We start from the raw sequence: 15377 nt of genomic DNA, 5'->3' as shown, positions 1-15377 counted from the left end.
GTTGCTGCATTAACAAAGGAGACATCATGGCCTGTGAGCTGAGCAAGGACAAGCTTCTAATTGTCCCAGCTTAGACAAACAATTTTTTTTTATTTAAAGAAATATTCCTGCCATTTAATTTAAAAATATCACAGTGGAATACCCCAATAGATTTTTCCCTTGTAACAAAGATGTGTAGTTAATTAAAACAAATCAACATGTTCATCCTGTTAAGTAATATGCTTCTTTCAGAACCTGTTGTCTACTGCCTCTTTGCCCAGAGAATAATACTTTGCTACTAATCCTCGAAGTAAATATCTAATCTTTGATTTTCTTATCCACTTCCTATATTCAGCTAAAGCTTATCCTTTCATTCAATTAATCAACATTTTTAAGTCTTACTATGTGCATTGCACTATCTTAGGTTCTGGGAATACAAAAAGAGGCAAAGGACAGCTCCTGTTCTCAAGGAGCTTACAGTCAAATGGGAGAGAGAACAAGTAAAAACCTATGGGCAAACAAGGTATATATGAAATAGATTGGAAAAAATCAACAGAGAGAAAGCACTAGAATTAGAAGGATTGTGAAAGACTTCCTATGGAATGTAAGATTTTAGCTAGGACTTAACTCCATGACAATAAATCTTAGGGTCCCTGAATAGTGGTCCTCTGCTTCAATTTTTGCAACACAATAGCAAATTTTAGTGAGAGAACTATTCTCTGGCATTGCCTTTTTAATAATTGGGTGCTTACCTTTAATTTTCCCTTCAAATTCAGGGTATGATAGATGTTAAAGTCCTAATCTCTTCTGAATTATTAATCCCATATATATCAGACTTTCATTAGTTTTCTGGAACAAAAGGTATTTTCTAATGTAACAATCCCAGTAACAAAAAAAGCCATTCCCAGTTACTATCAAGAGATGTCCAGGACTCTGAAGTCAAAGGAACAATAGGTTGGAATATTGACATATTTAAGAAGTTAAAGACAGGGAACTATAGGTGAGCTAGTATAGAAATATTACAGTAGAAGAGATAAGTGTGCTGAAGCCTTCAGTGGGAAACAGAAAATAAGTTGTGAATAGATTCTTTGGTTTAGGGCAAGGTACAATTCTCAGAGTTAGGCCTTTTGGCCAGCTGAAAAGTAACTAAAAAAAATGAAGCCCTAAAAGAAGCCCAAAAATGAATGTTGCACAGATGTAGCTTGATTTGAGAAAATCCAACATGTAAGAATCAGAACCCACTAAATAAATTAAAGGCTGATTATAAACATACAAAACAAATGTTTTATGAAAAGGAATCATGGCGAATTTCCTTTAAGTAGTGCATTTAAATTATGATTTAATTTACTAAATTTGATTTACATGCTACTTTTCAGCAATATAAACCATTGCATGAAGAGAAGATGCAGCTCTATTTACATGCATTACTCTGGCAAAATGAAATGAAAAGGTCAGTTCTTACTAGGTTGACTTCAGTCTTTAAAGAAAGCTAATCTAGGTCACTAAATCTTCTTCTACTTCAGGATTTTCTCTTATCATGAATTATCTCAATAACTACTACTAATTCTCCTCTTCTTTTTGTCAGTGTAGGCACTGTATAAAAGCAGCCAGTTATAGTCAAGTCTGGGGTTAATTTTATATTTAAGGGGATTGGGACACAATATAACAGATGTTATTCTTGCTATGCTAAGAGGTGTCATATCTCACTCTGCCCTCAGCTATGAAAGGCAAGATTTGCCCTTCTTGGATATGGAGAGAATTTGGATATCTATATTACCCAAAGGAGATCTACCGCAAATCTCTTTTATTTGCTTCAAGTTTAGCAGCATCTTATTTTCTTCCATCTAGTACATGGACTAACCACTGAAGAAACTTTAGTTAAACTTATACAACTTATAAATTTATACAATTGCTTCTCAAACCACCAGATCAGTTTGTATCTTTTAATTTTCTTTTCTTTCTGTCCTGCAATGAGCAGAACCACTGGTTTACCCCTAATCATGAAGATGGGTGCATTTCAAAGCAAATTCTCAGGTGATCAGATGATTATCATCAAAGAATTCCTTAAGCATTTACTAGAACCTTGGTAGGGCTTCAAAAGATATAGTCTTTTGACCATAAGAGCTATTAATTCTAACCAAAGTCACACTCTGTGAAGGTGACATGCTTTAAAACTGATATATTGAGAAATCAACCTCACAGGAAAGGAAACTCAAGCTCTACCCAAAGAGCCCCAGAGAACTGGTCAATTTTATCAAATGATGACTGTGCCAGGTCAGATATTCCTCATTAATTCACCTAATGTGGTTTGAAAATAATTAGTAACATGGTCATCAGAAGAGAGAAATGATCCATTCTCCACCAGGTCAAACAATATGACAGCTCCAACAAAGAGAATTAGGGGGAACTCAGATGCAGAAAACCACAGAAAAGCATGTGAATGCTTCTTGCTCTGAGTTTGAGCCAGAACAATTGACAAAATGTGGTTAGTATCACAAGAAGCAAATCCCTCAAATAAGAATCTGAAGAATGTGGTTACCAATGCTTCCTGTGATTCTCCTCTTGGTTAGCTCACAGAGTCATACCTCTAGAGCTAGAAAGGGTCTTAGAGGTCATCTAGTCAAACCTCCTCATTTTCCAAGTGAAGAAACTTAGGTCTAGAAAAGTTCAGTAACTTCTCCTATGTAATGCAGGTTTTGAACTCTTATTCTCTGACTCCAGAGCTCAACTGTCTTCCACTATACCATGCTCAGTTTAGTCCATCACTTTAAAACACATACTAGGTGCACAACACTCTACTAAGCCTTTTAAGTGTAGAGAAAACATTTAAAATTTTTAAATGATCCTTGTCTTCATAGCAATTATAAGTTACTCCCCAGATGATAATTGGAAGAATTTTCTAAAACCTATAGTCCTATTTCTGCAATTTTTCCATCACCTCTTTCTGATTGATGCCTTCAGAAGGTCCAGATTCTTAGGCTTCTGTCAAATAATTTGTGTACTCTTCCTTCTTCCTAGGATGGCTTTGACTATAACCAAGAAATTCCCTAACTAAGCAGTGAACAGAGGATTTCTGTTGTAAGAAGAAGGGGTCTTTGTAACAAAAGCATAGAAATCACTGCTTGACAAATTAAACTCCCCTTCATATTTCTTGGGTTGATCTTCCAGAGCAAAAGAACCAAAGTTGAATGGGGGAGAAGAGATAGAGAAGCTTTAGCAGAGAGTGGTCTAAAAGACAAATCTTTCTTTCTTAGAAACAAAAGAAAAAAAAGAGAAAATGGTACTTGGGGAGAGAGATGAAGCAAATGTACCAGCTATTTTGTCACTTTAGGGAAACCAAATACTTATGTGCAAACTGATACACAAAATGCATTTCTAAGAGAGCATTTTTCATCCGTTTTCTAGCTCAGTTTGCAACTCAGTGTCCACTAAGTTCCATACTCTATGCCAGCAGGAGGCTGGCCACTGGACCTGAAGAGAGAGGAAAAAGAGAGCCCAAAGACCCCAATCCCTTACCCTATCCCAGCTAGTCCTAACTTGCTAGCCATGAAGCTGTGGATAACACTGCTCCCCAACATTCTTTTTTGAGTTGTCTCAAGCTTGGTTTGGCTGCACTTTGTGGACCCTGCAGAAAAGCTCCTTTGGCTTTGCAGCCCAGCCCTCCTTTCCTCAATGGTCTTGTTATCTTGCCAGGATTCCTATCTCTATATAGTTTATTAATACTCTGCAGTTTGGCTTAGCTTTTAATGTTGTCCAAGGTCCTGAAGTCAGATTCTGAAAACACTCCTGAGCTTTGTAGGAGGTGCTCAGCACAAAGATTCAATAGTATTTCCTTTGTTAATTATTCCACACTCAGGAGAACAACATTCAGAAAATCCTCCAACCAACTGCCTTAGAATCTTAGGATCAGAGACTTACAGCTGAAGGGATCTCAAGGGTTATCTAGTTCACTACCTCCACCTTCTTCTTCTTTTTTTTTTTTTTTAAGAAAAGGAAACTGAGGGCCCAGAAAACATGAGGGAACTTTCCTAAGTAGTGAAGCTGGGATTTGAACCCAAGGTCTCCATTTCAGGTGCAGCACTCTTCCAGGGGTATAATCCTATGCCAAACTAAGTGAAAGAATCTATGGGATCTGAGATCCAGGCTAGAGAAGAACACTTGTAAATGAGCTCTTTTCTAGCATAGTGGCAAATTTTTGCATTAACCTGGGAACATCATAGATGTTCTTCACATTAAGAGAGATATTATGTAGTAGAAAAAAGGCTTAGGAGTCGGAAGACCCAAGTTCTAGTAACAAATGAATCCATAACTGTGGTGCTGTGGCCCAGAAACTTCACTTTTCTGGTTATCAGTTTCCTCAGTTGTAAAATGAGACTCTGGACTAAATCATCTCCAAGAGTCTTTCCAATTCTCAGATTCTCTGAGAAAATCACACACACACACACACACACACACACACACACACACACACACACACACACAAGCATAAAATCCATATACAAAACTTATATCTTATAGAGGGGCTTTTATATACACTTATATAAATGGTAAATATACATATAGCATAGGCTATTTAGGTCAGAGGCCAGGAATTTGAAACTAAGGTTTTACCATCCACTAAGTTTTTAGCCAGCTCTCTAAGATTTATAAAATTTCCAAGTGAAGGTGCTGATCAGCACTGGTAGGAGTTTCTTCATCCAGAAGATCGCTAAATCATTGAAATCATAGGTACAGTTCTTATCTCTACCTCTATAAGATTTATATCCTATACCCAGTAAAATCATGGAAACACAGTTAAAGGGAAAAGTTGCCAGCTGGAAATTTTTCATTAGCCACACATCTTTGGGTCAAATTTAAGGGGAGTCTGGAACAGTAAGACTGATCATTCAGGAAACCAAACTGCCACATTACTCATATCTTAATTGCATTGATAAACTGGAAAATATTAGAGCGTGGGTGTGGGATTAGAGATTCTGACAATTCAGATGCTGTGCAGACCAGGCTTTCAAAGGTCGATGAAGGAGCTAAGGGTATGGTTGGTCTGGTCCTGACCGGCGTCTCGACGCTCTTTGCTGGAGTAGCTCATAGACTACGGCCTTGAACAACGGCTCACCATCTGCTCGGGTCTCCTGGCTCCAGACACAATGGGCGCCGCTGGCGGGTCTGTGGTGCACAGCGTGGGGAGAAGACCTCTAAAGAGCCTGAGGGACTGGCTGGTTTCAGACCCAGACAGCCAGAGTTGGAAGACAAACTAAGGCCCAGGGGGAAGAAAGCAAAGATTTCCACCATTGAGCACTTAGGAAGTGATGGCAGAAGAAGCTCTTGGGGTTAGGTAGCTTAGATCTTAAAGGTAGCTCTGATCCCTTTCATCCAAATCTTTCCCCAACTCGTTCCAACCCCATCCTCCTCATCCACGAACCTCACACACCTATATGCAAGCACACTAGTCTGAAGGTTGGGAGGAAACCAGGCATCCAGGCATCTGTCTCCCAGATCTCTCTTCATCCTTTCCACTACGTCCTCCAACTAAGCTCAGGGCACAGCCACTGTCTCTGGATGGATGGAGGAAGACAGAGAGCTTAATCTTGGGATTCAAGTTTCCTGGACTAGAAGAAGGCAAGCTTTTTTTTTTTTTTTTTCCCTCTCCAAACTACTGGGGTAAAGGGATACAAGATTCTATTACTCCAAAAGAAAAGAGACCGTTTAAGTCCCAATTGTATATTAAACAAAGGGGTCAATTGTTTTAACCCTACATGTTTACTTCGTGCACTTTGACTCCATCGAACTGGACTGAGGATGGGAGGGACTTCGCACCCAATAAACTCAAGCTTCTTTCAGAGGACCTCTATCCAAATCAAACATTTTACAATCAAGAAGGTTTAACTGTTTCTTCCTTTTCTCTGTCTCTTTCGGTCTCTATCTCTGTCTCTGCCTCTCTCTGTCTCCCTCCTCCCGCCTCTCTCCTTCTCTCTCTCTCTCTCTTTTTTTTTTTGAAGGGGTACCCACATCTATCTAGGAAAGAATAATTATTACCATTATGGCAACACACACACACACACACACACACACACACACACACACACAAAACCAACACATAAAGCGCAAATATGCGCTTTAGAATGTTTTCTGGGTCTCTAGTCAGTCTTCCAAAAAGCAGGAGAATAGATGCTGAGAGATATGGATCATGGAAAAGAATGGTTCAATTTCGTCTTCAATTGAAAAGAATACCCTCCCTGGTCTATATGCCAGCTCCCCTGAGTTAGGAAAGATAGAGCTAAAGACGTTTGGTAAAGAGAAGAAATTCACATTCATAAAGTTCTTTAACGTCTCCCAAAACAAACCTGTGAGGGAAGGAGCCCACGGGTAATTAGGATCACTGCCAAGAAGCAGTTCAAAGGGCAGCGTGGAAAGCTAATTCGGACCCAGCGAGAGTCTGAGGAATTATCTTTTCATCTAGTTCTGTCACTAAATTTATCATATTATCCTGGGAAGGTAATTTGGCCCCTCTCTTTTCATCCAAATTTCTTAATTTGTAGAGTAAGGGTTCGTGAAGATTGGGGTTGGATTAGGTAATTTTGAAAGTTCCTACTGGAGCCAATATGACACACAAACCCTTTCCCTAGTCATCTGGCTGGGTTTGGAACAGGAGGCAGGGGACCACGCAGGCGCGGATGGAAAATTAGCAAGGTCTGTGTTAATTCAATTAATATCTGATGTTGGGAGGATGGGGCATGGGGGTTGGGGAGAGGAGAGACAGCCTGAGGAGGGAGAGGTGGAAGAGACAAAACTGGGCTGTGCCAGCTCGATTTCATTGTTACGCTTCCGTGGGCACTGAGGGGAGGGTCGGCGGAGAGGGGGCGTGAAGGAGGTGGCTCATCAGACCTAGCGCGCTGCAACCTACCTCGTGCCCATGCAGCCATCTTATCTTGCAGAAGGCTCTTTGCTTCCATCAAAATGGCCTCCTGGCACCGAGCAGCTTGGGAGCTGCTGCGCCTGTGGCACTACCGTAGGGTGGGTAGGGCAGCAGAACTCTCCGAGGTCTTCCTTCTTTCTTCTCCTCTGGGACACTTTCTGGGTATCAAGAAGACAGGACTTTTTCTTCCACGATCCTCTCTTCCCGTGACCTCTAATCTGGGAGACTTTCCTCCCCAGAAGTGAGCTAGAAATATAAGGAGAGGTGAGTGTCTAGATGTTGGTCTTAGGGCTGTTCCGTGTAAACGTTTATTGAATGCCTATCTTGTGTGGAAAGTACTGTGTCGGGCACTATGAGAGCTACTAAACATTGCCCCTTGTTCTTAACCTTTTCCTGCCGTGTCTTAAGTCCAGGATCCCCCTTATCAAACCTAACCACCAATCTTGGTGCTTACCAAGCCTAAGCAAAAAAGGGCTTCTTTCCAGTCAGATTTAGCCTATATTTGATGGCCCACAGATATCTTGGGGTGTCGAACTTTGGTTGTTACTAGAAGGCAGTAGGTTTACTGAAACTTTGGGCCTTGGCCCAATCACAAAAAAAGCCATATAGGCAAGAATAATTTCAATTCAAAGGTGTTCTTTTTTCTTTCTCTAGCCTAAAATATGAATAATATAATTGCTTACGAATGAGAGTTATCATAGTTAGGTGAGAAAACAGAGATTGTCTGAATTAGATGAAATCACATGACATCCATATCATTGACCCAGGAGTCTATTTCAGACCCCTAAAATGGGAGGTTCACTTCTGGCATCTGTAAAAGGTTGTGAATCAGCTTGCACAAACTTTCACCTTATGAAAGAGCCAAAGCTATTTAGATTTTCCTAGCATTAAACAAGCCTCACATTTCAGAAAGAGTGCTTATCATTCTGAACTCTGCTCATCTCTGCAGCTAAGAAAAGATGGGGTGCTTTGAGAACAAGGCAGAAAGGATTGGGGCATAGGCAAGAATAAAGGAGCAGAGGGTACAGGGAGTGCATATAAGAACACATTCACTTTTTCTCTAGATATGTTTAGGCTTGTCTCACCTCTCTCACAATCTATTCTAGCCACAACTCCTTTGGAAATAAAGTCCCTACTTGAGAGAGCCAAAGGGGAAAGGAATTAAAAAGGAAAGGTTTTTTTTTTTGTTTGTTTGTTTTTTTGTTTTTTTTTTTTTTAAACTGGAAAAATGGAGGGGAAGGAGGAATTTATCTTCATCCCCTTAATCCTGCCCCACCACTCTCCACAAGCATGTGTAAAGTGTAAGTAATCTGAATTCTAGAGGCAGAATTCTTCCGGCTATCCCTACCTATGGGCTCCGGGATCTGGACGGCTCTCACCCAGTTCCACATCTGCTAGAACACACGGTCTTGAATCTGAGTACGGAAGGACAATGGACGCAGACACCTAGCCCTAGGGCCATCAACTCACCCCTCTCTAGCGTCCATCTTCTGGGAGTACAAGCCACGTTCCGTCCTGCGCCTTCTCAGCCATGTCTGATTGGAGAGAAGGGGAATTTATCTGAATGAAGGGACGCTCAGCAGGCGGGAGCACAGTTAATAATGACCCCGGGGCCCTTCGTAGGAAATAGCTGCAAAATATGTCGGAGAAATGAGGCACACCCCTCCCCCACCCCGCCCCCAAACGCACAACACGTACACATCTGTACACACGTATAATATGGTGCGTAAACATATTGCCCATGGGCTCTTCTGCCTAAGAAACTCAGTTCCACTTTTGTCCTGGTGCAAAGGAAAGCGCACCGGCTTTGAATTTAAGAGGCGTGGGTTTGAATCCTGATTCTGCTCCTTCTTACCTTAGCGATTTTGGACAAACCTCAGCTTCTTTGTAAAATGAGAGACTTGGATTAGGTGATTTCCAAGGTTCCTTGGAGCGCTTGATCTTTTTCATAGATATATGTAGGGGTCGTCATTCCTATAGTTTCTGCTATCCAGAGAAACGACGGATAAGCGACCGCGAGAAGCAAAGATAAACGAGTCCTCTCCCAGCTCATTCCGAACCAGCGGGGAAAGGAGTGGAAATCAGAATTGATTCTTCAGAGTCGAGAAGGCAGCGCCGACCTCTTTTTCACCTCTGCTCGGATCTCTTCCCACCTCAGGAGGCAAGACCCAGACTTTTAAGGGGAATTCCCGGCGCGATTAATAGAGGGAATAGCTTAACATCTCTCCTAGGGCTAAAATCTGCCCTTCTAGAGCTCACCCAAGGGTTGACTTCAATGCCTTTGTGATTGCCATCTCTAGTTGGAAGCCATGGCTGGGAAAATCTCAAACACTGGGAGGATGGCTTTCATTCACTGGCTTCCATGTGACTTGGCAAGGGTGCAGAGCCTACCGAATTCTGGAATTGGAGACCAGTGAGTATCCAATCTGGGTTCGGGATAGTTTATAAGTCAAGTTGGGAGCTTGAGAAGAACCGCGTCTTGAAGCATTCCTACTTCTGGGCTTGCCCTTCCTCTTTAAGCTTATATAAAAGAGCTTACCTTCCCTAGCTTAGAATGGATTTCCAAACGATGTTTTAAAAATCATTTGAAAGAGTATCCAATAGAAACAGACACACCTCCATCATATCCCCATGAAAGAACAGAAATAAGGACAACAATCTAGAGGTCCAGCCATCGGAGTCAAAGAGCGTGCAGAACTGATAACAGGACAAGTCTAACCAGAGACTGGGCTTAAAAATCTGGAAATCAGGAGGCTTCCCAGAAGCAGAGAAGATAGTCACTCTGCCAGGGAAAATGCTAGGTCAGCATTAGAATCTGCTGTGTTTTTTCCCAACGATCTCCCAGCAGGGCCAGTCTAATTTTCACCCACTGGGTGCCCTAGAGCAAACTGCTTGAGGAATCAAGGACCTTGAGAAGAGAAGACAGGCCCAGTGGAGTTCCAATGCATAGATTAATCTCTCTGCCTCCCTCTCTTTTAAAAATCAAATCCATACAGCACAATTAAGTGTGGAACTCAGAGTTATAATAATTCAAGCAGAAGTGAATGGGAGGAGTTCCGAACTTTCCTCACTCTGTCTCTCTTTACACAACAGAATTAGAACCTAAAACATTTTTAATAGGAAAAACACCTTGTTGTTGCTCTCCTTCTAAACTCCAACTTTCCCAATATTGTCTACACCAATTATATTCTCCATAAGGAAATGCTTATCCTTCCCATTTCTCTTTGGAGTATAAACAGCCTAAATGATCAAATGTTTATTAAGTATGTACTATATATACATACAAAAGGAAAAAAAAAAAAACAGTCTCTACCCTCAAATAGTATTCCTTTTACCAGAGAGAATCAATACTTACATAGATAATGAAATGCTATTAATTGGAGAAAAGACAGAGCTGAATGACTGGGGCAATCTGGAAAGCTTCTTAGAGGTGTTGTCTGAGATGAACCTTGAAGGAAGCTAAGAATCCCAAGAGAATGAAGAGGAAGTGAAAGCTTGTGAAATGTTATTTCAAAGAATAAAAAGCAAGTTAGTTTGATCTTTTTTAGATTGCATCCTTTATATTCAAGATGGAAGAAAAAACATACAATACAAAATTCTTTAGAAACAAACAAGCAAACTCAAAGAATACAAATGTTTTAACTTCAAGTCCGTCTGATGGTTAAGTGGATATTGCTTAGATTCATCTGGGCACTGGGAAAGCATAAGCTTCATGTAAAATTTCTCAAGAGCCTTAAAATGCTATATGTAATTGGGGGAAAAATCAGGGCAGGAATTTCTAGGAAGGAGTGACAGGAACAGGAGGAAGATTAAGGTCTGGGAATTCCTTGAAGTTCAGAAAGTCAGAGACCCCTAAGGAAGTGAGGAACCTGGGAAAGTATTAGGTGCCCAAAAGAGCATCTGACACTTCCCCACCAAAAAAAAAAAAAAAAAAAAAAAAAAAAAAAAAAAAAAAAAAAAAAACAAGGCAAGAAGAGAGACACAGAGAGAGAATCAAGGGACTAGAATTAAGCTTTTTATTCACTACCCAAGGTTATTATCTTCGCCTCTTCCCTATGGAGTAGGTCTTTAAACCAATTATAAGGTGTGAGAGACTGTGAACATTTACCTAACCTAACCCAGAGAGGATGTTAGGGAAGGACAAGGAAAGTTATTTGGGGCCCACTCCTCCAAAGCAGCTCACTCTCCCACTATTTACTGGCCCAGGTAAAATGATATTGAATGATAAAAAGGACTTGGCATATGGAGAAAAAAAAAAGCCAAAACATCCTACCCCAAACACTTTGAAATGGGGGAAATAGTTTCATTCATACTTCTCCCAAAACGATCCTGGCTAAAGAAAACAATATTTGGGATTTTTTTGGATTTAGAATTGGATTTGTATTGGATTTAGAAAAGCAAGTCAACCTTGTGCATATGCAGGTAAAAGCTGAAAGGGAGCACTAATTAGCACCAGGACCATCACCTTCCATTAATAGCTCATCACTGTTTCCTTGATGTTGCTGAAGGCAGAAAAGTTGGAATGTGTGATGCTTACCTGTCCCTAGCTCATTAACAGAACTCAGGGTGAGAACAGACCTTTCTTAGCTGTAGCCCAGACAGAGACTGAGGCCCTTTCTCCCATCTAATTACCAAACTGACTTCTGTACCCATTGGAGGGTAAAATATTTAAACACAAGCCCCACCACATCATATATACACAAATACCCTTGGCCTAGGCAGACATACACATTCAGACATGACATTTTGAGGTATCACAGTACAACCTTATAGATAAATACAAAAACCTACTGTCTACTAATGTATTATGATATTTTTTACTAGCCTATTGTATCAAGAATGTAAGCATTCTTTATTGCTGGGTGGACATAATTTTCCAGAGCACATGTGGGAATGGTTATGTGAAAATCACACATACACACATCAGAGTCCTGGTTAATCTTATGTGGATGTAAAGGAGGGCTTGTATGAATGGAATAAATTAGTTAACTTCAGAAAAGGAGAACAATTTTCCATTTAAAAAATTCCAAACATTAATCCCCCAAAAGCAATACTCTTTCCTTCTCCATGGTCATTTCTCAGTAAACAAAGAAATCCCTCCTTCAGCATCCACACCTCTATATTCATTATAAGCTGTCGTTAGAGCATGCATTCCAACCTCACTAAGTCACACTAATGACTAGAAACCCAATTGCAGATTATTGAGTCTCTTTCTTTACTCTCTATCACAGTCTTCCTTTTCCTCCCCAGCCTTTTCCTTTTTCCCCTTGCAAATTAGAGAATAAGCAAACCCAAGGCGATCAAATCAAGGCAAAGACATCACTAACTGTACTTTGTTCATTTATTTTGACAAGTGCAGTTTAATTTTAATTATTTATGATAATACTTCATAGTAGACTAGTAAATGTGCTGGAGTATATTTGGTAACATTAATGAAGTCTGCCTAATAGAAGACTTCACTCTAGCACCCTGCTAGGAAATCTTGATGCTAGAGAAGTGGGTTGAGACTACTAGCATACCATAGTTCTTGTCATTTTTTTTAAAGGAAACTTAATATACTTGAGGATTGGTGAAGTGAGGATTAATCAGGTTCCACAGATTAGACACACATATGTAGTGCTATAATCATGTATATACGTGGCTCTGGTATACAATTTTTTCTATACCTTCTAAAAGACTACTTATGCTTTTTGCTCTCACATACATGGAGTGGGAAGATAATGGCAAAGTTTTTTTAAGCTGAGAATTATATATAAAGTCTGATGCCAACATTCACAATATGAATCATGAAAAATAGATGTAATTCAATAGGTGACTTTAAATGGGGATAGTATCTAATGGTCCACTGTCATGCCTAACATCATAATCACAGATTTTAATTAGGAGAGCATAGCTCTTTATTAAAGCTCTGTCTTTATGAGAATAGGTATTCTGCATGTATGCACATTCATTGTGTAGACACTTATATAGCCCCAGTAACTCCAGATGCATGCTCTACCATGTTTAGATTATTATTGTTAGCAATAATGGTGGTTTTAAATCATACCAAAACATTTTACCCTTTCGAATATGAATGTATAGAGGATTCCATTGTGATAACTAATTACAATTGATCAAAGAGCCAATGTGAATCTTTTGTTTCCTTAACCCAGAAAATCTATGTGTGGGAATCTTCAGATAATCGTATGATTGAGCTTTACTAGCAACCTTGGTATGGAGGTCATGGATTTACCCATTTCCCAAAGGAGAAATTCAGTGTTTATTGCCTTCTTAGAATAAAGATTCTTCTATTAAGAGAATAGAGTTACCTCCCCATTATACATTCTGGTCAATATTGAACATCATTGATTCAGAGGGATCAGCTTCAACAAGGAATATCGTGTCAAAGTCCCTATAAAAGTGCTTTCTCCTAGAATAATTTTAGAAAATCTCAGATCCAGGTTAGTTATTACTGTGTATACACACATACATACGCTCACACAAACATGATTCACTAACCTACAAGAAATAGGTGTATTCTTTAAGTCTCCATCGTGATATCACCTGCTGAAGCCACATTGGTATCCCTTCTCTCCTCTGGCCACACCCACTTTGACTCTCTCTTTCCTTAATGCCTTGGTCTCTGGCGTGGGAAAAGCAGGTTGGGGCTTTTCACAAATCCAATATCCCCTTGAACCAAAACCAATTAGCCTGGCCCAAGGTCCTGTCATTGAGGCCCTGGCCCTCTTTTCAAACCCCTGCCGGCTCAATTGCTGCGAGGGGCCTGGCAGTGAATGAGCGGAGCCCACTTAAAGTGGTGCTTAAGCCTGGACCCGGGTGGAGGGAAAGAGTAAGTCTCTATAGGAACAGGCAACCGCCCATTCTAAGAGACAACTGACCAGGGTTTTGTTCAAACTCCACCCCCATCCGAGAGAGAGAGAGAGAGAGAGAGAGAGAGAGAGAGAGAGAGAGAGAGAGAGAGAGAGAGAGAGAGAGAGAGAGAGAGAGAGAGAGAGAGAGAGAGAGACAGAGAGAGAGACAGAGACAGAGAGACAGAGAGAGAGAGAAAGAGAGAGAGAGAGAGAGAGAGAGAGAGAGAGAGAGAGAGAGAGGAGAGAGAGAGAGAGAGAGAGAGAGAGAGAGAGAGAGAGAGAGAGAGAGAGAGAGGAGAGACAGAGAGAGAGACAGAGACAGAGACAGAGAGACAGAGAGAGAGAGACAGAGAGACAGAGAGAGAGAGAGAGAGAGAGAGAGAGAGAGAGACAGAGACAGAGAGAGAGAGAGAGAGAGACAGAGAGAGAGAGAGAGAGAGAGAGAGAGAGAGAGAGAGAGAGAGAGAGAGAGAGAGAGAGAGAGAGAGAGAGAGAGAGAAACACAGACAGAGGGTTCTATACTCTACAGTTGTCTGTGGGAGAGATGAAAAACCTGGGTTCAAGAAAGTTGCATGACCCCTGGGACTTGGTTCTTCTGTCTCCACAGTATGAATATTCTTGCATCCCCAACAGCTCTACACTCCCTCCTACTACTTCTATTTTCCGTCATCTCCCTTAAAAAGACTATTGTTTGCAATGGGTTTGAAATGACGACCGAAGTTTCATTTGAAGATGAGAGAGTCCAAGAGGCTTATTTCCAGAACTTGAAGGAATTTGGCTCTTTGAGTGAAGATGTCAGGAAAGAGGAGGTGGGTAAGAAGGGGGATGGAGGAACCTTAGGAATGACAAAAGGAAGTTCAAGCTTGGATAAAGTGACTTTAGAGTAGAAAGTTCTTCTCTAACCCTCCCCACTGTTTTCTTTATGAGTAAGATGTATGGATGGTTTACACTGAGTAGAAATACCTAACCCTTCTCCCTTGTTAACCAGTTTGGTCCTTTACCGAGTCATTAAGACTCTGATCTGACTTAAGATCCCATAACCATTTGACCTGGAATCTCACAGAATGAGTCCCATACCTCCCGGAATCTGAGCAGCTCCGGTGACGAGGTCACTTAGTCCTCCCTAGCTTTCTCCAACTCTATGCACCTCTCTGCCACACTAACCAGGCGGAGAATAAGGATTGCTCTGTGAATGGGTGAGATTCCCATTCACGAATCTTGGGATGGAATTTAGACCCCTCATCATCACCATGGTAACGAGCATCCCACCCCGTACCCCGGAGCTGATTGGTCATTCTTTCTACAGACTTTAGGGCAAGAATGGAAGAGAAGGGCTAAGAAAGTCAAGACCATGTCCCAGAAATAGAAAAGCAAGATATCTGGAGAGAAAACTGAAACCAAGGCAGCATCCTTGCCAACTTTCTGAATTTTGTGTTAGCTAGGCCAGGAGTCGTGTTGGCTGAGAAGTGAAAAAACCCCGCGTAATTCTCTTGCATATTATCCAGCAGTGTATTCCTCGCCTGGGCCCTGTATAGGAAAGGTGATCTGGTTTCAGTAATAGAGGACTTGAAATCGGTGCTTCCAGGGTGAAGACTGGCCTCCTCCTCCGCCTCCTTTCCGAATTTTCCCCGAGC

At 41.0% G+C, this 15377-nt stretch overlaps 1 long non-coding RNA gene across 16 annotated transcripts in view; it reads right to left on the bottom strand.

Moving 5' to 3' along the window:
• LOC141558238 (uncharacterized) overlaps positions 1 to 15377 on the bottom strand; it is a 125236-nt gene that overhangs the window by 93516 nt on the left and 16343 nt on the right. For all 16 annotated transcript variants that reach the window (XR_012487003.1, XR_012487005.1, XR_012487007.1 and 13 more), the window contains 2 exons: positions 8363 to 8427; positions 6881 to 7138 (listed from right to left, as the gene is read on the bottom strand). This is a non-coding gene — a long non-coding RNA (uncharacterized LOC141558238). The remainder of the gene's footprint in view (positions 1 to 6880; positions 7139 to 8362; positions 8428 to 15377) is intronic.

This window comes from Sminthopsis crassicaudata, chromosome 2, assembly GCF_048593235.1.
Source record: "Sminthopsis crassicaudata isolate SCR6 chromosome 2, ASM4859323v1, whole genome shotgun sequence".
NCBI classification, from domain to species: domain Eukaryota; kingdom Metazoa; phylum Chordata; class Mammalia; order Dasyuromorphia; family Dasyuridae; genus Sminthopsis; species Sminthopsis crassicaudata.
Note: the sequence above shows the minus strand (reverse complement) of the source record. Positions and strands in the feature narration are given on the sequence as shown.